Source organism: Ranitomeya variabilis, chromosome 5, assembly GCF_051348905.1.
Source record: "Ranitomeya variabilis isolate aRanVar5 chromosome 5, aRanVar5.hap1, whole genome shotgun sequence".
In the NCBI taxonomy this organism is placed as follows: domain Eukaryota; kingdom Metazoa; phylum Chordata; class Amphibia; order Anura; family Dendrobatidae; genus Ranitomeya; species Ranitomeya variabilis.
The window spans coordinates 660,307,696-660,332,434 of NC_135236.1; the positions used below are offsets into that span (position 1 = coordinate 660,307,696).

General features: G+C 42.5%; 1 protein-coding gene across 2 annotated transcripts in view; it reads left to right on the plus strand.

The window, feature by feature from the left end:
* LOC143776783 (potassium voltage-gated channel subfamily A member 1-like) overlaps positions 1-24,739 on the plus strand; it is a 145,030-nt gene that overhangs the window by 114,904 nt on the left and 5,387 nt on the right. The window lies entirely within an intron of this gene.

Genomic DNA, 24,739 nt, shown 5'->3' on the forward strand with positions numbered 1-24,739 from the left:
TGTCAGAACCTAAAATACCTATTCCAGAATTGTTCTCTGGAGACCGATTTAAATTTAGAAATTTCAGGAATAATTGTAAATTGTTTCTATCTCTGAGACCTCGTTCGTCTGGAGACTCAGCTCAGCAAGTAAAAATTGTTATCTCTTTCTTACGGGGCGACCCTCAGGATTGGGCTTTCTCGTTGGCGTCAGGCGATCCGACTTTGGCAGATGTTGATGCGTTTTTTCTGGCGCTTGGGTTGCTATACGAGGAGCCCAATCTTGAAATTCAGGCAGAAAAAGCTTTGCTGGCTATCTCTCAGGGCCAGGATGAAGCTGAAGTTTATTGCCAAAAATTTTGGAAATGGTCCGTGCTTACTCAGTGGAATGAGTGTGCTCTGGCCGCAAATTTCAGAAATGGCCTTTCTGAAGCCATTAAGAATGTGATGGTGGGTTTCTCCGTTCCTACAAGTCTGAATGACTCCATGGCGTTGGCTATTCAAATTGACCGGCGTTTACGGGAGCGCAAAGTCGCTAATTCCCTGGTGGTGTTGTCTGAACAGACACCTGAGTTATTGCAATGTGATAGAGTTCAGACTAGAATTGAACGGAAAAATCATAGACGTCAGAATGGGTTGTGTTTCTACTGTGGTGATTCTACACATGTTATATCAGCATGCTCTAAACGCTTAACAAAGGTGGTTAGTCCGGTCGCCATTGGTAATTTGCAACCTAAATTTATTTTGTCTGTGACTTTAATTTGCTCATTGTCTTCCTATCCTGTTATGGCGTTTGTGGAATCAGGTGCTGCCCTGAGTCTTGTGGATCTGTCGTTTGCCAAGCGCTGTGGTTTTGTTCTGGAGCCTTTGGTTAATCCTATTCCTCTGAGAGGTATTGATGCTATGCCATTGGCGGAAAATAAGCCGCAGTTTTGGACACAGGTGACCATGTGCATGTCTCCTGAACATCGAGAGGTGATTCGTTTTCTTGTTTTGCATAAAATGCATGATTTGGTCGTTCTGGGTCTGCCATGGTTACAAACTCACAATCCAGTTTTGGATTGGAAGGCTATGTCTGTGTCAAGTTGGGGCTGTCAGGGAATTCATTGCGATTCCCCGCCGGTGTCTATTGCTTCCTCTACTCCTTCGGATGTTCCTGAGTATTTGTCTGATTATCAGGATGTATTCAGCGAGTCCAGGTCCAGTGCTCTTCCTCCTCATAGGGACTGTGACTGCGCTATAGATTTGATTCCAGGTAGTAAGTTTCCTAAGGGAAGATTATTTAATCTGTCTGTACCTGAGCATACCGCAATGCGTTCGTATATTAAGGAGTCTCTGGAGAAGGGGCATATCCGTCCATCCTCTTCCCCTCTTGGTGCGGGATTTTTCTTTGTGGCCAAGAAGGACGGATCTTTGAGACCTTGTATAGACTATCGACTTCTGAATAAAATCACTGTTAAATTTCAGTATCCTTTGCCTCTGTTGTCAGACTTGTTTGCCCGGATTAAGGGTGCCAAGTGGTTCACCAAGATAGACCTTCGTGGTGCGTACAACCTTGTGCGCATTAAGCAGGGAGATGAATGGAAAACTGCATTTAATACGCCCGAAGGTCATTTTGAGTACTTGGTGATGCCTTTTGGGCTCTCTAATGCTCCTTCAGTGTTTCAGTCCTTTATGCATGACATCTTCCGGAAGTATCTGGATAAATTTATGATTGTTTATCTGGATGATATTCTGGTTTTTTCTGATGATTGGGACTCCCATGTAAGGCAGGTCAGGATGGTGTTTCAGGTTTTGCGTGAGAATGCTTTGTTTATTAAGGGCTCAAAGTGTCTCTTTGGTGTGCAGAAGGTTCCCTTTTTGGGTTTTATCTTCTCCCCTTCTGCTGTGGAGATGGACCCAGTCAAGGTCCGAGCTATTCATGATTGGACTCAGCCCACATCGGTTAAGAGTCTTCAGAAGTTCTTGGGTTTTGCTAACTTCTACCGTCGTTTTATCGCTAATTTTTCTAGCGTTGTTAAACCTTTGGTGGATATGACCAAGAAAGGTTCTGATGTTGCTAACTGGGCTCCTGCAGCCGTGGAGGCTTTTCAGGAGCTGAAGCGCCGGTTTACTTCGGCGCCTGTTTTGTGTCAGCCTGATGTCTCGCTTCCCTTTCAGGTTGAAGTGGATGCTTCTGAGATCGGTGCAGGGGCCGTTTTGTCGCAGAGAAGCCCTGGTTGCTCAGTAATGAGACCATGTGCTTTTTTTTCTAGGAAATTTTCGCCTGCTGAGCGGAATTATGATGTTGGCAATCGGGAGTTGTTGGCCATGAAGTGGGCATTTGAGGAGTGGCGTCATTGGCTCGAGGGTGCTAAGCATCGTGTGGTGGTTATGACTGATCACAAAAATCTGATGTATCTCGAGTCTGCTAAACGCCTGAATCCTAGACAGGCCCGTTGGTCATTATTTTTCTCCCGTTTTGACTTCGTGGTCTCGTACCTGCCTGGTTCGAAGAATGTTAAGGCTGATGCTCTTTCTAGGAGCTTTGTGCCTGACTCTCCTGGAGCCTCAGAGCCAGTTGGTATTCTTAAAGAGGGAGTAATCTTGTCGGCCATTTCTCCGGATTTGCGACGTGTGTTGCAGAGATTTCAGGCTGATAGACCTGACTCTTGTCCACCTGACAGACTGTTTGTTCCTGATAAATGGACCAGTAGAGTCATTTCCGAGGTTCACTCCTCGGTGTTGTCAGGGCATCCGGGTATTTTTGGCACCAGAGATTTGGTGGCTAGGTCCTTTTGGTGGCCTTCCTTGTCACGGGATGTGCGGTCATTTGTGCAGTCCTGTGGGACTTGTGCTCGGGCTAAGCCTTGCTGTTCTCGTGCCAGCGGGTTGCTTTTGCCCTTGCCTGGCCCGAAGAGGCCTTGGACACACATTTCCATGGATTTCATTTCAGATCTTCCAGTGTCTCGGGGCATGTCTGTCATCTGGGTGGTATGTGATCGCTTTTCCAAGTTGGTCCATTTGGTGCCCTTGCCTAAGCTGCCTTCATCTTCTGATCTGGTTCCGTTATTCTTTCAGAATGTGGTTCGTTTGCAAGGCATTCCTGAGAATATCGTGTCTGACAGAGGATCCCAGTTTGTTTCCAGGTTCTGGCGATCCTTTTGTGCTAGGATGGGCATTGATTTGTCGTTTTCATCTGCCTTTCATCCTCAGACTAATGGCCAAACTGAGCGAACAAATCAGACTCTAGAGGCTTATTTGAGATGTTTTGTTTCTGCAGATCAGGATGATTGGGTGACCTTCTTGCCGTTGGCTGAGTTTGCCCTTAATAATCGGGCTAGTTCCGCTACCTTGGTTTCGCCATTTTTCTGCAACTCTGGTTTCCATCCTCGTTTTTCCTCGGGACATGTGGAGCCGTCTGACTGTCCTGGGGTGGATTCTGTGGTGGATAGGTTGCAGCGGATTTGGGATCATGTGGTGGACAACTTGAAGTTGTCACAGGAGAAGGCTCAGCGTTTTGCCAACCGCCGCCGCGGTGTGGGTCCCCGACTTCGCGTTGGGGATTTGGTGTGGCTGTCTTCTCGCTTTGTTCCTATGAAGGTCTCCTCTCCTAAATTTAAGCCTCGCTTCATCGGTCCTTATAAGATTTTGGAAATTCTTAATCCAGTGTCCTTTCGCTTGGAACTTCCTGTGTCGTTTGCCATTCACAACGTGTTCCATAGGTCCTTGTTGCGGCGGTACGTTGTGCCTGTGGTTCCTTCTGTTGAGCCTCCTGCTCCGGTGTTGGTTGGGGGCGAGTTGGAGTACGTGGTGGAAAAGATCTTGGATTCTCGTCTCTCCAGGCGGAGGCTTCAGTATCTGGTCAAGTGGAAGGGCTATGGTCAGGAGGATAATTCCTGGGTGGTCGCCTCTGATGTGCATGCGGCCGATTTGGTTCGTGCCTTTCACGCTGCTCATCCTGATCGCCCTGGTGGTCCTGGTGAGGGTTCGGTGACCCCTCCTTAAGGGGGGGGTACTGTTGTGAATTGACCTTTTGGCTCCCTCTTGTGGTCACTAGTGATATTACACTTTGATATTCCTTCCCTTGCTTGGTACCCACCTGGCCTCGTTAGTCCAGGGGTGTCGCTATTTGAACTTCCTGGATTTTCAGTCTGGTGCCTGGCATCGTTGTAATCAGATCCTTCTGTTTGCTCCTATCTGCTGGTCCTGGTTCTATGCAAAATTAAGCTAAGTCCTGCTTTCTTGTTTTTGGTTATTTTCTGTGCTCTTATTTTTGTCCAGCTTGTACTAAATGTGATTCCTGATATTGCTGGAAGCTCTAGGGTGCGGATGTTCTCCCCCCGTGCCGTTAGACGGTTCGGGGGTTCTTGAATATTCCGCGTGGAGTTTTTTGTGAGGGTTTTCGCTGACCATATAAGTCATCTTCTTATATTCTGCTATTAGTTAGCGGGCCTCTCTTTGCTAAAACCTAGTTCATTTCTTGCGTTTGTCTTTTCTTCTTACCTCACCGTTATTATTTGTTGGGGGCTTGTATCCAACTTTTTGGGGTATTTCCTCTGGAGGCAAGAAAGGTCTTTCTTTTCCCTGCTAGGGTTAGTTAGTTCTCCGGCTGGCGCGAGACGTCTAGAATCAACGTAGGTACGTTCCCCGGCTGCTGTTATTTGAGTGCTAGGTTCAGGTATATGGTCAGCCCAGTTACCACTGCCCTATGAGCTGGGTGTTATGTTTGCAGACTTCGCTATTTGTCTCTGAGACCCCCTGCCATTGGGGTCATAACACTTGGTCCCCTCTTAAAGGGGACGTTCACATTTTTGCACTTATGAACAGTGTTGCCTTGAGATGGTTAAGATGGCAGTAATGTTTTGAAAGAAAGTTAGAAGAAAGATGCAGCAGACCCGTAGGGGTAGACATAGCGTCCTGCATATTTGTCAGTAAGAAAGTAATGATGGAAGTTTAATGTTTTAAGAAAATGTATGATGTGTTAAAGAATGAGGACAGGAAGTGAACCCGTAGGGGTTAGTGGCGAGTCCTCCTAAGAGCCATATAGAGATGGCTCAGTGATTTCAAACTGAAAGTAATGTTATGTTCTATACTGTGTATGGTAGTTGAAAAGGCAGTAGGCCCGGGCTGAAAGGGGCGGTCCTGTAAAGAAAGGAGAGGCAGCAGGCCTGGAGCAGTTAGGACAGGCGGTCCTGCAGACGTAAAGTAGGAGAATGTAGCACAGTTGCTCAAGCCTTATAATGTGTTATAAGAAGGTCTTTAGTGGATTTAGAGTGTACATCCTTAAAGGCAATGTTAAATTATTGTTCAACAATTTTGCACTAAGTAGAATACCCGGTTGGGTAACAGGAGTTGTTTATAGCCTGTAATTTATAATATTTAACCATGTTTGTAACGTTCAAGTGTCCTCACCTCCCATAAAGGGAAGCTCTGTTCAAATATGCTTATTGTTATTGCACTCAACAAAATTGTATGTCTTTTTGCTAACCTGTATTGTTGTTTTCTTCCCAGTCCAGGAGTACTGGATTTAACCGGGGGGGAGTGCAGCGCCCCAGAGTCCTGGTCGTTGCAGTACTGTGGCTCCGCCACTAAGGGGAGCCATGGTACGTCTGATGGCACTGAAGGAGTTCATCTGACCAGGTATCACAGACACCAATACATTTCACAGCCGGGCCTCCAGGGGGAGCTAAGGGTTCTATTCATTAGGCCACTCCTCACATACTGGTAAAACTGGGGGTCAGGCAGGAAGTTAGAGAGAAAGCTGACTGGGTTGGAACCAGGCAACACCTTGTGGCAGAGGGTGTTGTGGGAGAAGATTCAGTAGGGTCCCTGTCAGGGGTGGGATCCTGACAGAGGCCTGGCAACTTGAAAGAACGTAACGGGACCGTGCCTGCTCAGTATAGCGGCGGTGCCCAAGGAAGGATTAGAAGCGAGATAGATTGTGCTGAGTGAGAAACGAGATCAAAGCAAGAAGGAGAATACCAGTAGGAGTCGTGCTGTAAGACCGAGGCAACATCCTACTGAGGCGCAAACAACCGGTGGCCGGAACGCCGAGGAAGTATTTCTATATACAGCTTCAGGCAATACTTCAAACCTACGGCAGGACAGTCAGTCTCAGGCGGGCTGTCTCACCTAAATCACCTATGCAGTCTTGGGGGGCAACTTGTGGAGAGGGGCGTCTCTAGGGTCCCGGAAGAGCTCCGAGCCTACCCGTCAAACGGGTGCCGTCCTAACCGTAACATCAGGGAGGGGCGGAGGATTAGCAGAACATCATCGAATCGAGTTGTGAGGGAACTTAAGAAACAGACACAACAGTTGTGGGGACTTTCCGTAAGCACAGCAGGGAAGGACCGCAACACATAGCGCTAGCAGGTAGGCACAGATTTCCACCTGCAAAGAGAACTCTGGAGGTGCCATTGGACCGGCCGGACTTGCGCAGCCTGGTGAACCGTATTCCGGACTGAGGACCCAGAGACCTTCAGTAAAGAGGTAAAGAGACTGCAACCTGGTGTCCTCGTTATTTACTGCGATCGGCACTACACCGCACCACTACCACCATCCACTTCTATCATATCATTCACTGCACGTCGCCTCCCCACCAGCAGGGTCACGGACCGGGCCCAGCCACCGTGACAACCCCAGAGCAGAGACTCTAGAGGCCCGGTACCGGGTGCCCCTCGGCCCTGCGGCGGTGGGGGCGCTGAATTGCACATGCCCTCGATTCGTGGCCAGGTGCCCCAGATCTCCAGCGAGAGCCAAATTTAGCATTAACATTGCCCTAGGCTCTTTCCTTCCATCCTCGAAACCATTTGCTACTGTAAGTCTGCATCCTACAAGATGTCAGCATAGCGGCACAGGTGCCGTGGTCCGTCACTGCATTGTGCCGCCTGTACCAGCTCGCTCTGCATGCATGGGAGAAGAAGACTAGGACTTTTGTGTTAGATGGTTAGAAACTTTATTTTTTCGGAGAGGGGTAGCATGGAGAGGAAAATCAGGGAGCATCATTAGCTTCTAAAAGGGGGTACTACAAACAGGTTTACTGCCTCTCACCGAAACAATAGTGTATTTCACAGGAAGAATTTATCATCGACTGCGCAATAGTTTTTTTGGCACTATAAAATGTGCAAATCTTCGCGCAAGCCACACTTGTACCAAAAGTGCCAAGGACGACAATTCTTCATAACTTCATAACTGGTGTAGATTTGATTTCATTGACCTCGGAGAGCTTAAAGATGCACCAAGTTTGTTAAAAGGTTCAACCTCTTGATACATTTGGGGCTTAGTTCAGTGGATTTTTGTTCAATTTACATCAAAGTAAATCAAAGGTTGTAACTTTTCTACCATCCATTCATGAGATAGGGGATAGCTTATTGATTTCCAACAATCCCGAGAACTTGGTCCTACAGAGCCCCGCCTGCTCGGAGCCGAGCCCCATCAAGCCCCCTCTCCTGCTCTATTCATTCTACGAGATTCTTTAAGTTCAAGGCTTGGCTTCTTCTACCACTGGTTGTGTGCACGTTCGACCTCCACTAGGGCTCTGAAGAACCTTGCTTTTGGGACTCCCAAGGATCAGAACTCCATCGATCGGTAAATTATTCCTTACACACTGAATAGTTTCAAACTTACATTTTTGAGAATCTGCTAGAACTTAACCTTCTTGAAACAAAGCTCACGCTCAAATCTAAACTTCTGGAGTACTCGGCCAGGACAACTCTTCCCCAACGTCTTCTACATGGCGTAAGATGGCACACATATCACTCAGCCTTTTTAGTACCACCATGGACCTTTGCTTAGAGGGTGCATCTTGCCTTGTGAAATTGCACTAGTATTCGATTTTGTCTTACCTCCCGGTATCTAATTATGGTGAATCCCTTCGTTGCTGTGTCTCGTCTATGAACATTCATGTTTCCTTTAGGGTTTCCCTGGAGGATTGCTGGAGCTGTCACTTATATTTTACTGTATACATTGTTTGCATTTCCAGGAATCAGGTGCATAGATCTTGCAGACGTCTTTGGAATTTAGCGACATCTGTTCCATCAGCAGCTTGTAAGGAAATCTGCTTCTGTGGTTTATGTCTTCGTTATGCTCCTGTGTTTTCTTAGCTCTTGGGTTGTTGATTAGCTACCACTTCTGCGTACTGTAGAGCCACAGATTAGCTCTCTCCCAGAAGGAGGAAAGACAATCTTGTTAGCATCTTCTACTATACAGAATTAACTAGTTAGTTGACTTATGGGGCACTAGCAAGATACAGTCCCCTCTCCCGCTCTCTGACCACAACCTTCTTTCATTCTCTATCAAGAACTGCCACCTCGCTCAGGTCACCCCCACTTTCCACACTTATAGAAACATACAGGCCATTAACACCCAGAAACTTATGAAGAACTTGCAGTCCTCATTGGCCCCAATCTCCTCCATCTCATGTCCTGATTCTGCTCTGAAGCATTACAATGAAACCCTGCAAAGTGCCCTGGATGAAGCTGCACCTCCTATACATAGAACAACTCAGCACAGACGACGACAACCGTGGCACACGCTGCAAACACGTTTCCTGCAGTGGTGCTCCAGGTGCGCCGAACGTCTGTGGAGAAAATCTAATCTACCCGAAGATTTCATCCATTATAAGTTCATGCTAAAAACATACAACTCTGCCCTTCACCTCTCCAAACAAACCTATTTCAACACCCTCATCACCTCACTGTCAAATAACCCTAAACGTCTCTTTGACACTTTCCAGTCCCTACTCAACCCAAGAGAGCAGGCCCTAACCACAGATCTCCGCGCTGACGATCTGGCCAATTACTTCAAAGAAAAAATTGACCACATTCGACAGAAAATCATCTCCCAATCTCTTCATACCATGCCCTGTCCTCCCTCCCCCACTGTATCTAGTTCACTCTCTGACTTTGAACCAGTTACAGAAGAAGAAGTAAGCAGGCTCCTTGCATCTTCTCGCCCGACCACTTGCACCAGTGACCCCATTCCGTCACATCTCCTCCAGTCCCTTTTCCCGGCTGTCACCTCTCACCTAACAAAAATATTCAACCTTTCCCTCACTTCCGGTATTTTTCCCTCCTCATTTAAGCATGCCATCATACATCCATTACTTAAAAACCCTCCCTCGACCAAAATTGTGCCGCTAATTATAGACCTGTCTCTAATCTTCCCTTCATCTCTAAACTCCTCGAACGCCTGGTCCACTCCCGTCTTACCCGCTATCTCTATCTCTATCTCTTCTCGACCCTCTTCAATCTGGCTTCCGCTCTTTACACTCTACTGAAACTGCCCTCACTAAAGTCTCTAATGACCTACTAACAGCTAAATCTAATGGTCACTACTCCATGCTGATTCTCTTGGATCTCTCCGCAGCATTCGACACTGTGGATCATCAGCTCCTCCTCACTGTGCTCCGCTCCATCGGCATCAAGGACACCGTTCTCTCTTGGTTCTCCTCCTATCTCTCTGACCGATCCTTCACTGTATGTTTTGCTGGTTCCTCCTCTCACCTTCCCCTTACTGTTGGGGTTCCTCAAGGATCAGTCCTAGGCCCCCTTCTCTTCTCTTTGTATACTGCCCCTATTGGACAAACAATCAGTAGATTTGGTTTCCATTACCATCTCTATGCTGACGACACCCAATTATACACCTCTTCTCCTGTTATCACGCCGACCTTTTTTTAGAAAACACCAGTGATTGTCTTACCGCTGTCTCTAACATCATGTCCTCCCTCTATCTGAAACTGAACCTGTCAAAAACTGAACTCCTCGTGTTCTCTCCCTCTACTAACCTACCTTTGCCTGACATTGCCATCTCCGTGTGCGGTTCCACCATTACTCCCAAGCAGCATGCCCGCTGCCTTGGGGTCATCCTTGATTCTGAGCTTTCATTCACCCCCCACATCCGATCACCGGCTCGCTCTTCTTATCTGCATCTCAAAAACATTTCTAGAATTCGCCCTTTTCTTACTTTCGACTCTGCAAAAACTCTTACTGTCTCACTTATTCATTCTCGTCTGGACTATTGTAACTCTCTACTAATCGGCCTCCCGCTTACCAAACTCTCCCCGCTCCAATCTGTCCTGAATCCAGCTACCCATCCACTCCAGAATCCAGTACAAAACTACTAGCCTCATCCACAAAGCACTCCATGGCTCAGCACCACCCTACATCTCCTCTCTGGTCTCAGTCTGCCACCCTACTCTTGCCCTCCGCTCCGCTAATGACCTCAGGTTAGCATCCTCAATAATCAGAACCTCCCATTCCCGTCTCCAAGACTTTACACGTGCTGCGCCGATTCTTTGGAATGCACTACCTAGGTTAATACGATTAATCCCCAATCCCCACAGTTTTAAGCGTGCCCTAAAAACTTATTTGTTCAGACTGGCCTACCAGCCCAATGCATTGACCTAACCATCCCTGTGTGGCCCATTCCAAAAAAAAAAAAAAAAAACATAATCAGGTTCTTCATATCATGTTCTCATACACTTTATGCAGTTAATAGCCCTCTGTGTCTGTACTGCTACATACTTAGGCAGTTAACTGGTTCATGCAGCTTTACATGAACACCCGAGCCTTACACTATGGCTGGTCCAAATTACTAAAGCAATTGTTACCATCCACCTCTCGTGTCTCCCCTTTTCCTCATAGTTTGTACGCTTGCGAGCAGGGTCCTCATTCCTCCTGGTATCTGTTTTGAACTGTGATTTCTGTTATGATGTAATGTCTATTGTCTGTATAAGTCCCCTCTATAAGTTGTAAAGCGCTGCAGAATATGTTGGCGCTATATAAATAAAAATTATTATTATTATTACAGTGCGTACGGAAAGTATTCAGGCCCCTTTACATTTTTCACTTTTTGTTTCATTGCAGCCATTTGGTAAATTCAAAAAAGTTCATTTTTTTCTCACTAATGTTCACTCTGCACCCCATCTTGACTGAAAAAAACCCCAGAAATGTAGAAAGTTTTGCAAATTTATTAAAAAAGAGAAACTGAAATATCACATGGTCATAAGTCTTCAGACCCTTTGCTCAGTATTGAGTAGAAGCACCTTTTGAGCTAGTACAGCCATGAGTCTTCTTGGGAATGATGCAACAAGTTTTTCACACCTGGATTTGGGAATCCTCGGCCATTCTTCCTTGCAGATCCTCTCTAGTTCCGTCAGGTTGGATGGTGAACGTTGGTGGACGCCATTTTCAGGTCTCTCCAGAGATGCTCAATTGGGTTTAGGTCAGGGCTCTGGCTGGGCCACTCAAGAATGGTCACAGAGTTGTTCTGAAGCCACTCCTTTATTTTAGCTGTGTGCTTAGGGTCATTGTCTTGTTGGAAGGTGAAACTTCGGCCAAGTCTGAGGTCCAGAGCATTCTGGAAGAGGTTTTCATCCAGGATATCTCTGTACTTGGCCGCATTCATGTTTCCTTCAATGACAACCAGTCGTCCTGTCCCTGAAGCTGAAAAACACCCACATAGCATGATGCTGCCACCACCATGTTTCACTGTTGGGATTGTATTGGGCAGGTGATGAGCAGTGCCTGGTTTTATCTACACATACCGCTTAGAATTATCACCAAAAAGGTCTATCTTAGTCTCATCAGACCAGAGAATTTTATTTCTCATAGTCTGGGAGTCCTTCATGTGTGTTTTTAGCAAACTCTATGCGGGCTTTCATATGTCTTGCACTGAGGAGAGGCTTCCGTTGGGCCGCTCTGCAATAAAGGCCTGACTGGTGGAGGGCTGCAGTGATAGTTGACTTTGTGGAACTTTCTCCCATCTCCCTACTGCATCTCTGGAGCTCAGCCACAGTGATTTTGGGGTTCTTCTTTACCTCTCTCACCAAAGCTCTTCTCCCTCGATTGCTCAGTTTGGCTGGATGGCCAGGTCTAGGAACACGTTTGGTGGTCCCAAACTTCTTCCATTTAAGGATTGTGGAGGCCACTGTGCTCTTAGGAACCTTGAGTACTGCAGACATTCTGTTGTAACCTTGGCCAGATCTCTGCCTTGCCATAGTTCTGTCTCTGAGCTCCTTGGCCATATATACCCAGTCTCCTTAAAGGGGACTTATCACCTAGTCAAAAGTGTCCTTTTTTTGCTCTTATTTTATTCCTGCTGTTTCCCTGATTATTCCGCTTTTTTCTTTTTTTAAAATCGTGCATACAGTCCCATAGATTTTGGCCTTTTTATTTAGTTCTAATTTCCTGGGTCTTTACAAGGAGGCGTGGCTCACAGGATACTCTGGGGGCGTGTCATTAAGCTGCTCTGCATTATTACACTGTGAGCCACGCCCCCTTATTGAAGACCATAAACGGTAGCACTAAATTAAAAGGTCTATATCTCTGGAACCGTATGGCGGATTTTATAAAAATTTGAAGTGGAATACTCTGGGGAGCAGCGGGAATAATATAAGAGCAAAACAGGACACTTTTGATCTGGTCACCGGTCCCCTTTAAGTCTATAAAATTCCTTTAATATGGCATCCAGTAATCCAGAAGGTCTGATAATGTGGCTCTTAAAGTGGTATTCCAGTCTGAATCTGTTATCATAAATCTGCTGAATAGGTGATAAATTAAAGATTGATGGGGGGGACTGACTACATGGACCATCACTTACCACCATATTAGGAGACCCTAATCCCCGTTTTTCACAGCCAGGGGCACATGTGTGGCCGGCGCTCCATTCAAACTGCTCCTAGGTGCAGACTTATGATCAAAGTGAATGGGGTTAACAGTGATCACACCCCGACCAATTTGCATTTATCAACTGTTTAATGTATAGGAGATAATATTCTAAATGTTCTCAAAGCTGGGCACATTTTTAAGGCTAATTATTAAGCGCTACCCTTTAAAAGTTTCTCTACCCCTATAGGTGATGAGAAGCTCTCCTGAATTAGATAGTGCTTATGGCACACTACACAGCTTACCGAAATTCTGGTTATCAGCAGCCACCGCTAGAGGGAGCTCAGGAGGTTACTGCATACATTTATATTTTGCACCCAATATTGAAACAGTCTCTGTGATGATTTATTAAGAGACTATTAACACTAGGACTACTGGACTCGTGACCCCGCCTAGAACTACTGAAAGGAGTCATTTTGACTCCTTGCTTGTTTTCGTTTATTTTTAGAGTTTCATTTGTGGTTATTTATTAATAATTATATTTTTTGTAATGTATTATTATTGTGAGATCCAACAGTAATGCTTTTGATTGCTTTTTTTCTGCTTTTCTTATTTTTCTACAGAAAATAACAATAATTATAAGACGTTTTTCAAACTTTTTTTTTATTCAAGTGCACACATATAAACAACAACTGAAGAACAAAAAGCAGAGAAAATGTAGGTGGAGGAGCATAAAAATGAAAATATGGTGCAGAATTCACCTTCTAAACATTTGGTGTTTCGCATTTTAGGCATTGCCTTTGATTTATGGCAGTACATTGCCCACACAAAGACTTACCACAAGTCTTACAATTGCCGACAGATCTATTTTTCTTGCACTTTTCTTTGATCTGGCAAAATTTTGTTTGAACCATCACTTCTGAACATGTAGAAACTTGGGACGTGGAACCCTTTTCCCTATCTGTGACATAAGGACCACTCAACTCTCTCACAAGCGTTTGCAAAAATGCCTTGCGTGACATTTTTTGGTGGGTAATCTCCTTGAATATTATACATGCATTTATACCCGCAAAGTCTAAGGCATTTTCAAATGCATGAACAGGCCATCTCCTTGTGGATGTTCGTGTGGTATATTTTCGTGCCATCTGATCCACTACATCTACTCCATATTTTGTTTCATTGTAAAACTTTACCGTTTCTGGAGTTTTTTTAGCGGAATCAGACGCAACAACAACATCTGGATGGACGGAACTCAAAATGACAACATTTTTGTTGGGCTTTCCTTGATATACTGTAAGTGTAAAATTGTCTTCATTTCTAAACACTTTAGTGTTGTACAATTCCTCTTTCATGGATTTTATTTCTTTAGGCACTTCTCGCCTTATCTTATTCAGTGTTCCCACGATGGTTGTTCCTTTGCTTTTTAGCTGTTTAGCTAATTTTACTGAAGTAAAATAATTATCGGTTGTAACATTGCGACCTTTTTTCAAAAACGGGTCCAATAACTTAATTACCACATGGTCAGCTAAACGGTCCTCAGCACGGCGTGTGTCATCTTTGCCTAGATAAGGGAAGCCATTTGCCAGATATTTGCTCTCCTTATCAACAGCTAGCCAATATTTGTGGCCATATTTATCTGGTTTGGAAGGCATGTACTGCGTGAATGGACACCTAGTTTTGCTTGGGAAAAGTTGCTCATCCACCGTTATGTATGGGCCAGGTTTGTAACACGCAATACAATTTGCAATAAACCTGTCCCACACAGTAGAAAATAGAGCAAACTTGTCCGTTTGCAGTCTCTCCGATCGAGTAGATTTCTCATCAAATCTGAGAAACCTCATAATTTCAACAAAGCGGTCCCTAGACATTGTCGCTTTGCAAAACGGTATTCCCCAGTCATTACACCAAATACTGCTAATCGAGTGACGGTTCGTGCCAGATATTCCACGAGCATAGAATATCGCAATGAATGCATCTAGCTCCTCATCAGATAGAGTAAACTGTAAATTATTGTTCCTGCATGCTTCTGCAAGCGTACAGTTCTTTATATGTGTCAATATATATGAATCAAAAAATAAACGCCATGCGCTCAAAGGACTATCGATAATGATATTTCTTCTGGCGTATCCTGTAGGGCCAGGTGCTTCTCGAAGAATATTTTGGCTGTCACGCCTACCAGGCAAGTGTTGTCCAATTTCAACAGGTTTCCATTGAATACCATCCTCTGAAACTAGTATTCCTTCAGATTCGCCTTCTCTGGTGTTTGTTGTTGCATTACGTTCGCCGCCATCGTTATCTGTTGTTCTTTCATTTCTGGGACGTTTTGCTGATTTTTTCTGTCCACGACCAGGAGGATGGTCACGAGGCAACATAACTGCATGAGCCCGATCCCCAGTTGATGTGCTTGGAATATCTGGAAAAAAGTTGATGAATATTTAGAATTTTTGTTTTGTAAGGGTCCGTGCATACTGGCTGGATTAGCGGCGGAATATCCGACCGGATATTCTCACCACAATCCGGCCCGTACCTGCCCGCTCAGGTACAGAGCGGAGTTTCATACCTGAAGCTCCGCTCCGAACCCCGGGCTGGAGCCGCTGTCTGGGACGGAGCCGTGCTCGCGCGTAAGCAAGCGCTGCTCTGTCCCTGACAGCGGCTCCAGCCCGGGGTTCGGAGCGGAGCTTCAGGCATGAGCGGGCAGGTATGGCCTGTATTGCGGCAAGAATATCCAGATGGCTATTCAGCCAGAATTCTGCTAGTGTGCACAGGCCCTAACTCAGTGTGTGGAAGAACAAATAAATACACATAACTACTTACCTTCTGGATTTGTTCCTTCTGAGTCTTCAGATTCACTTGATATGTTCTGAGGAATGAAATCTTCATCACTGTCAGAATCAAATACATGTTCCTGCAATTCGGATTCCGATTCATCCTCCGGTATGGATTGCAAAGTAGCCAGAATATCCTGAGGCTTTATCAAACGTCTTCTCTCCATATTCCTCACAAATTCCATAATTCTATATAGTTCCCTGCTGAAAAATAGAAATGAAATGAAAACTAAAAGAAATAATAACTGTTCTGCCACCTTCAAAAGTAGGTGGGCTGAATCAGTTGACAGACAGCTAAACTATTTCATAACAATTCATACCTGTATGAGTCTTCAGAGCTCGTATGTCTGCGTCTGTTCTCTTTGTCTCTTCAGCTGAACTGAAAGTAAAGTTACTATCCAGAATACTGTCTCCTGCTAGGACCTTAGACAAACACCACCCTTCATTAGCATAAGATAAGAGCCTAGAGTAAACAAGCTATTTTGTTCAGCATTACACAGTAATACAAGCAGGTAAAACACAAGGAAAATGTGAAAAGTTGACATGTAAATTGAACTACATCTATATGAACATCAGGGTAAATAAGACAGAGTGAAAAAATTATGCACAAAACTTTATAGCAACATTTAGTGACAAAAGGACCTCAAAATATAGTAGGGAGTCAAAATGACTCCCTTCAGTAGTTCTTGGTAAATTTTGAAAAAAACGCGCAAATTTTTTACCAAAATTATTTATTCTCACAAAATCTTTTTTTACATCATATTTGAGGAAAAGTCACCGAGTTTCAAGCCGGAATTCTGAAAAATGTAGTCACAGAAGAGAAATAAAAAACGAAAGGAGTCAAAATGACTCCATCAGTAGTTCTAGTGTTAAGCAGAAAATTTTAGGGGTTTTTAAATTAAAAAAAAAAACATTTTTGCATTTTTATAGTCAAATGAAATACAAGATTGAAATCATCAAGAGGATATTACTAAAACTAACGAATACCCAATATTCCCATAATCTCCTCCCTCTGGGACTGAGTGTGAAATATACATGAGACTGAATTCCCCTAGAAGATTTCAGATGCTGAAAGCTTCACTGGAACCCGGCTCCTCGCATTAAATATTCCTTTCATATGGAAATGACTGACACGGTATAAGATGTACGGTCTACGGCTCACTTTATAACATACAGGATGCCAGCAGGGGGCGTCTTGAGGGAGCTTTTATATTTGGGTACATGGCACAAGTGCATAGACTATACATACTGTATAGATCACTCTTGCCAACTTTGGATCGTTGGCATACAGAAAATGGCTAGTGGGGGCAGCTCTCAATAGCAAATTCCATTCAAAAATCTGGAGTATTTGACCAATGTGAACAGGTGGCAATGTTTGGGCTGAAGACATTAATGCCATTGACTCGTCTTCACATGTCCCAGATCTTGACCAACTGAGAACCTCCGGGACTTTACGTATCAAGACATCTGGCACTGTTAAGTAGCGCTACGGACTGTTAAGGGGGACATTTTGGGGATAATCCAAGTAGCACTATGGATTGTCTAGGGGAACATTTTTGGGGACATTCCAAGTAGCGCTATGGACTGTTTAGGAGAACATTTTAGGGAACATTCCAAGTAGCGCTACGGACTGTCTAGGGGAACATTTTGGGGGACATTCCAAGGAGCACTACGGACTGTCTAGGGGAACATTTTTGGGGACATTCCAAGTAGCGCTATGGACTGTCTAGGAGAACATTTTTGGGGACATTCCAAGTAGCGCTATGGACTGTCTAGGGGAACATTTTAGGGAACATTCCAAGTAGCCCTACGGACTGTCTAGGGGAACATTTTGGGGGACATTCCAAGGAGCACTACGGACTGTCTAGTAGAACATTTTAGGGGACATTCCAAGTAGCGCTATGGACTGTCTAGTAGAACATTTTAGGGGACATTCCAAGTAGCGCTACGGACTGTCTAGGGGAATATTTTGGGAGACATTCCAAGTAGCGCTATGGACTGTCTACACTATGTTCCAAATTATTATGCAAATTACAATTTTATCAGATTTTCCTAAATGCTTGGTGCAAATGACAGTCAGTCCAATAAAAGTCATCACCCATTAGATTATTAATCAAATTTTATTGAAGAAACCTCCCAATGATAACAGTATAATCTCCAAAATGAATAAAAACGTAAAATGTACTGTTCCAAATTATTATGCACAATAGAATTTCTAAACATTTGATATGTTTTAAAGAACTGAAAATGCTCATTTGTGGAATTTGCAGCATTAGGAGGTCACATTCACTGAACAAAAAAGCTATTTAACGCCAAAACATCCCAACAGGCCAAGTTACATGGTAACATAGGACCCTTCTTTGATGTCACCTTCACAATTCTTGCATCCATTGAACTTGTGAATTTTTGTAGAGTTTCTGCTTGTATTTCTTTGCATGAAGTTGGAATAGCCTCCCAGAGCTGCTGTTTGGATGTGAACTGCCTCCCACCCTCATAGATCTTTTGCTTGATGATCCTCTGAAGGTTCTCTGTAGGGTTGAGGTCAGGGGAAGATGGTGGCCACACCATGAGTTTATCTCCTTTCATGCCCATAGCAGCCAATGACTCAGAGGTATTCTTTGCAGCATGAGATGGGGCATTGTCAGCATGAAGATGATTTTGCTCCTGAAGGCACGTTTCTGCTTTTTAGACCATAGAAGAAAGTTGTCAGTCAGAAACTCTATATACTTTGCAGAGGTCATTTTCACACCTTTAGGAACCTTAAAGGGCCTTACCAGCTGTTTCCCATGATCCTGGCCCAAAACATGACTCCTCCACCTCCTCGCTGACGTTGCAGCCTTGTTGGGACATGGTGGCCATCCACCAACCATCCACTACTCCATCCATCTGGACCATCCAGGGTTGCTCGACACTCATCAGTAAACAAGAATGTTTGGAAATTAGTCTTCATGTATGTGTGGGCCCAATACAATCATTTCTGCTTGTGAACACTGTTTAAGGGGTGGCCGAATAGTAGGTTTATGCACCACAGAAAGCCTTTGAAGGAGCCTACACCTTGAGGTTCGAGGGACTCCAGAGGCACCAGCAGCTTCAAATATCTGTTTGCTGCTTTGTAATGGCTTTTTAGCAGCTGCTCTCTTAATCCGATGAACTTGCCTGGCAGAAATCTTCCTCATTATGCCTTTATCGGCACAAACACATTTGTGCTCAGATACAGCCACAAATCTCTTAACAGTACGATGATCACGCTTATGTTTTTGGAAAATTTCTAATGTTTTCATCCCTTCACCAAGGCATTGCACTATTTGATGCTTTTCAGCAGCAGAGAGATCCCATGTTACTTGAAAACTGTGATCTGCTTAATAATGTGGAACATCATTTATAAGTAGTTTTCCTTTAATTAGAATCACCTGGAAAACTAATTATCACGTGTTTAAGATTGATTTCAGTGATCCATTGAGCCCTGAGACACAATACCATCCACGAGATTATTTGAAAAACAAAACAATTAAATCTTTATGACACTTAAATCCAATTTGCATAATAATTTGGAACACAGTGTAGGGGAACATTTTGGGGAACATTTCAAGTAGCGTTATGGACTGTCTAGGAGAACATTTTAGGGGACATTCCAAGTAGCGCTATGGACTGTCAAGGAGAACATTTTAGGGGACATTCCAAGTAGTGCTACGGACAGTCTAGGGGAACATTTTGGGGGACATTCCAAGTAGAGCTACGGACTGTCTAGGGGGACATTTTGGGGGACATTCCAAGTAGCAGTATGGACTGTCTGGGGGAACATTTTAGGGACATTCCAAGTAGCGCTATGGACTGTCTAGGAGAACATTTCGGGGGACATTCCAAGTAGCGCTATGGACTGTCTAGGAGAACATTTTAGGGGACATTCCAAGTAGCGCTATGGACTGTCTAGGGGAACATATTTGGGGACATTCCAAGTAGCGCTATGGACTGTCAAGGGGAACATTTTTGGGGTCATTCCAAGTAGAGCTACGGACTGTCTAGGGGGACATTTTGGGGGACATTCCAAGTAGCACTACGGACTGTCTGGGGAACATTTTGGGGGACATTCCAAATAGCGCTATGAACTGTCTAGGAGAACATTTTAGGGGACATTCCAAGTAGCGCTATGGACTGTCTAGGGGAACATTTTGGGGGACATTCCAAGTAGCGCTATGGACTGTCTAGGGGAACATTTTTGGGGACATTCCAAGTATCGCTACGGACTGTCTAGGGGAACATTTTTGGGGACATTCCAAGTAGCGCTATGGACTGTCTAGGGGAACATTTTTGGGGACATTCCAAGTAGCGCTATGGACTGTCTAGGGGAACATTTTTGGGGACATTCCAAGTAGCACTATGGACTGTCTGCGGAACATTTTAGGGGACATTCCAAGTAGTGCTATGGACTGTCTAGGAGAACATTTTAGGGGACATTCCAAGTAGCGCTATGGACTGTCTAGGGGAACATTTTTGGGGACAGTCCAAGTAGCGCTACGGACTGTCTAGCGGAACATTTTGGGGGACATTCCAAGTAGTGCTATGGACTGTCTAGGGAACAGTTTGGGGGACATTCCAAGTAGCGCTATGGACTGTCTAGGGGAACATTTTTGGGGACATTCCAAGTAGCGCTATGGACTGTCTAGGGGAACATTTTTGGGGACATTCCAAGTAGCACTATGGACTGTCTGCGGAACATTTTAGGGGACATTCCAAGTAGTGCTATGGACTGTCTGCGGAACATTTTAGGGGACATTCCAAGTAGTGCTATGGACTGTCTAGGAGAACATTTTAGGGGACATTCCAAGTAGCGCTATGGACTGTCTAGGGGAACATTTTTGGGGACAGTCCAAGTAGCGCTACGGACTGTCTAGCGGAACATTTTGGGGGACATTCCAAGTAGAGCTACGGACTGTCTAGGGGACAGTTTGGGGGACATTCCAAGTAGTGCTATGGACTTTCTAGAGGAACATTTTGGGGGACATTCCAATTAGCACCAAGGACTGTCTAGGAGAACATTTTTGGGGACATTCCAAGTAGACTACGGACTGTCTAGGGGGACATTTTGGGAGACATTCCAAGTAGCACTACGGACTGTCTGGGGGACAGTTTGAGGGACAATCCAAGTAGCGCTATGGACTTTCTAGGGGAACATTTTGGGGGACATTCCAAGTAGTGCTATGGACTGTCTAGGGAACAGTTTGGGGGACATTCCAAGTAATGCTATGGACTTTCTAGGGGAACATTTTGGGGGACATTCCAAGTAGTGCTATGGACTGTCTAGGGGACAGTTTGGGGGACATTCCAAGTAGTGCTATGGACTTTCTAGGGGAACATTTTGGGGGCCATTCCAAGTAGCGCTATGGACTGTCTAGGGAAACATTTTGGGGGACATTCGAATTCCATATTATGGGATGTCAGGAGAACGTGCAGGCACGTGGGGCCATACACACTACTGATCACATTATGGGATGTCAGGAGTACATGCAGGTATGTGGGGGCCACAAACACTGCAGATCACATTATGGGATGTCGGGAGTACATACAAACATGTGTGGGCCATGCACACTACTGATCACATTATGGGATGTCAGAAGTACATACAGACACGTGGGGGCCATTCACACTACTGATCACATTATGGGATGTCAGAAGTACATGCAAACACGTGGGGTCATATACACTACTGATCACATTATGGGATGTCAGAAGTACATACAGACACATGGGGGCCATACACACTACTGATCACATTATGGGATGTCAGAAGTACATACAAACACGTGGGGTCATACACACTACTGATCACATTATGGGATGTCAGAAGTATCTGATACATTACTGTAAGCATACATAGATGCACAATTGTTATATTTTTTTATGTCCAGGACTCAGATACACAGGGCTTTTTTTCTCCATTTTGGCCCATTTTCCTTGGAGCACACCATCAGTCTTAGGTAACATGACCTTGAGGGTGTCCACCCCCCAGTATAACATTGGCGTGTAAGGCAGAGGGTCTCCCCGGTGTCTATTTAAGGAAAGGAATATTCTCTGCAGGCCGCAGGATTAGTATGTCACTGAAATGGCACCACCGGCGTCATTATATTTCAGCTATTCCTGGAGACACACGGTGTGAGGAGTCCTCCACAGCGCCCCCAATGGCCGCCAAGAGTAATGTGCGTGCAAGGAGGCAGCCCCTCGTATTGTCATAAGCAAAAAATACCTGTAAATGCTCAGTCCTCATTGGAAACATGACTGAAATAAAGATATCTGCAGAATCAGGACTGACTGCTAACTGAGAAGGGCATTATCAAGGTCTGACCAGTTATTATTGTGTTTTCCTCTCAATTTTCCCTACTTTTCCCATTTTCCCCAATTATCTCTATAATTACATGAAGGTGAAACATTGTGGAAGCGAAATGTCAGGTTTCTGATAGATGATAGAAGCTAAAGAGAAATCTCAGTGCAAAACCCGGGAATTGTTACCATGGACACATAAATCACCGACCTATAGACTGTAACTACTGCATGTTCTCAGCGGAATGTGTGTATAATGTGTCCGGCCTGATTATAGTATGTTCTATCTATCTATCATCTATCTATTATCTATCTATCTATCTATCTATCTATCTATCTATCTATCTATCTATCTATTATCTATCTATCTATCTATCTATCTATCTATCATCTATCTATTATCTATCTATCATCTATTACTGTATCTATCTATCTATCTGTTATCGATCTATCTATTATCTATCTATCTATATATCTGTCTATTTATCTATTATCTATCTATTATCGATCTATTATCTATCTATATATATATCTGTCTATCTATTTATCTATCTATCTATTATCTATCTATCTATCTATTATCTATCTATCTATCTATCTATCTATCATTCTTTTATCTATCTATCATCTATTACTGTATCTATCTATCTGTTATCGATCTATCTATTATCTATCTATATATCTGTCTATTTATCTATTATCTATCTAGTATCTATCTATTATCGATCTATTATCTATCTATATATATATCTGTCTATCTATTTATCTATCTATGTATTATTTATCTATCATCTATCTATCATCTATTATCTGTCTATTATCTATCTATCATCTATCTATTATCTATCTATCTATCTATTATCTATCTGTCTATCTATCTATCTATCTATCTATCTATCTATTATCTATAATCTATCTATTATTTATCTATCTATTATCTATCTATCTGTCTATCTTTCTATCTATCTATTATCTATCTATCTATCTATCATCTATTATCTATCTATCTATTATCTATCTTTCTATCTATCTGTCTATCTATGTATCTATCTATCTATCTATCTATCTATCTATCTATCTATCTATCTATTATCTATCTATTATCTATATGTCTATCTATCTATCTATCTATTATTTATCTATCATCTATCTATCATCTATCTATTATCTATTATCTATCTACCATCTATTATCTATCTATCTATCTATTATCTATCTATCATCTAGTATCTATCTATCTATCTATCTATCTATCTATTATCTATCTACCATCTATTATCTATCTATCATCTATCTATTATCTATTATCTATCTACCATCTATTATCTATCTATCTATCTATCTATCTATTATCTATCTATCATCTATCTATTATCTATCTATCATCTATTATCTATCTATCTATCTATCTATCTATCTATCTATCTATTATCTATCTATCATCTATTATCTATCTATCTATTATCTATCTATCATCTATCTATTATATATCTATTATTTATCTATCTATCTATCTATTATTATATAATCTATTATCTATCTATTATTTATCTATCTATTATCTATCATCTATCTATCTGTCTATCTTTCTATCTATCTGAGCACAAAAAGAGAAAAGAAACGCTGCACTCACCGTTGTAAGTGATCAAATCTTCTTTATTGCGACATGTATTAGTACATCTTCACGGCACAGGGGAGTTTAGTGAGAGCAGGACGTGTGAGGCGGGACCCGTGAAGATGTACTAATACATGTCGCAATAAAGAAGATTTGATCACTTACAACGGTGAGTGCAGCGTTTCTTTTCTCTTTTTGTGCTCAGTACCTTGAAACTATTTTCTCACGCTAGCACCGCCGCTGTATATACGTCTATGGGTGTGCAATCTGCAAGAAACTCCGAAGTTGAGTTGTGCCACTTTACTTTTTTCTACTAATGTATTGAACCCTTTCTATCTATCTATTATCTATCTATCTATCTATCTATTATCTATCTATTATCTATCTGTCTACCTATCTATCTATCTATCTATTATTTATCTATCATCTATCTATCTATTATCTATCTATTATTTATCTATCATCTATCTATCTATCTATCATCTATTATCTATCTATCTATTATCTATCTATCTATCTATCTATCTATCTATCTATCTATCTATCTATCTATCATCTATCTATTATCTATCTATCATCTAGTATCTATCTATCTATCTATCTATCTATCTATCTATCTATCTATCATCTATCTATCTATCTATTATCTATCTATCATCTATTATCTATCTATCTATTATCTATCTTTCTATCTATCTATTATTTATCTATCTATCTATTATCTATCTATTATCTATAATCTATTATCTATCTATTATTTATCTATGTATTATCTATCATCTATCTAGCTGTCTTTCTATCTATCTATCTATCTATCTATCTATTTATCTATCTATTATCTATCTATTATCTATCTGTCTTTCTATGTATCTATGTATCTATCTATCTATCTATTATCTATCTATTATTTATCTATCATCTATCTATCATCTATCTATCTATCTATTATCTATCTATCATCTATTATCTATCTATCTATAATCTATCTATTATCTATCTATCTATCTATCTATCTATCTATCTATCTATCTATCTATCTATCTATCTATTATCTATCTATCATCTATTATCTATCTATCTATCTATCTATCTATCTATCTATCTATTATCTATCTATCTATCTATAATCTATCTATTATCTATCTATCTATCATCTAGTATCTATCTATCTATCTATCTATCTATCTATCTATCTATCTATCTATCTATCTATTATCTATCTATCTATTATCTATCTATCTATCTATCTATTATCTATCTATCTATCTATCTATCTATCTATCTATCTATCTATCTATCTATCTATCTATTATCTATCTTTCTATCTATCTATTATATATCTATTATTTATCTATCTATCTATCTATCTATCTATCTATCTATCTATCTATCTATCTATCTATCTATTATCTATCATCT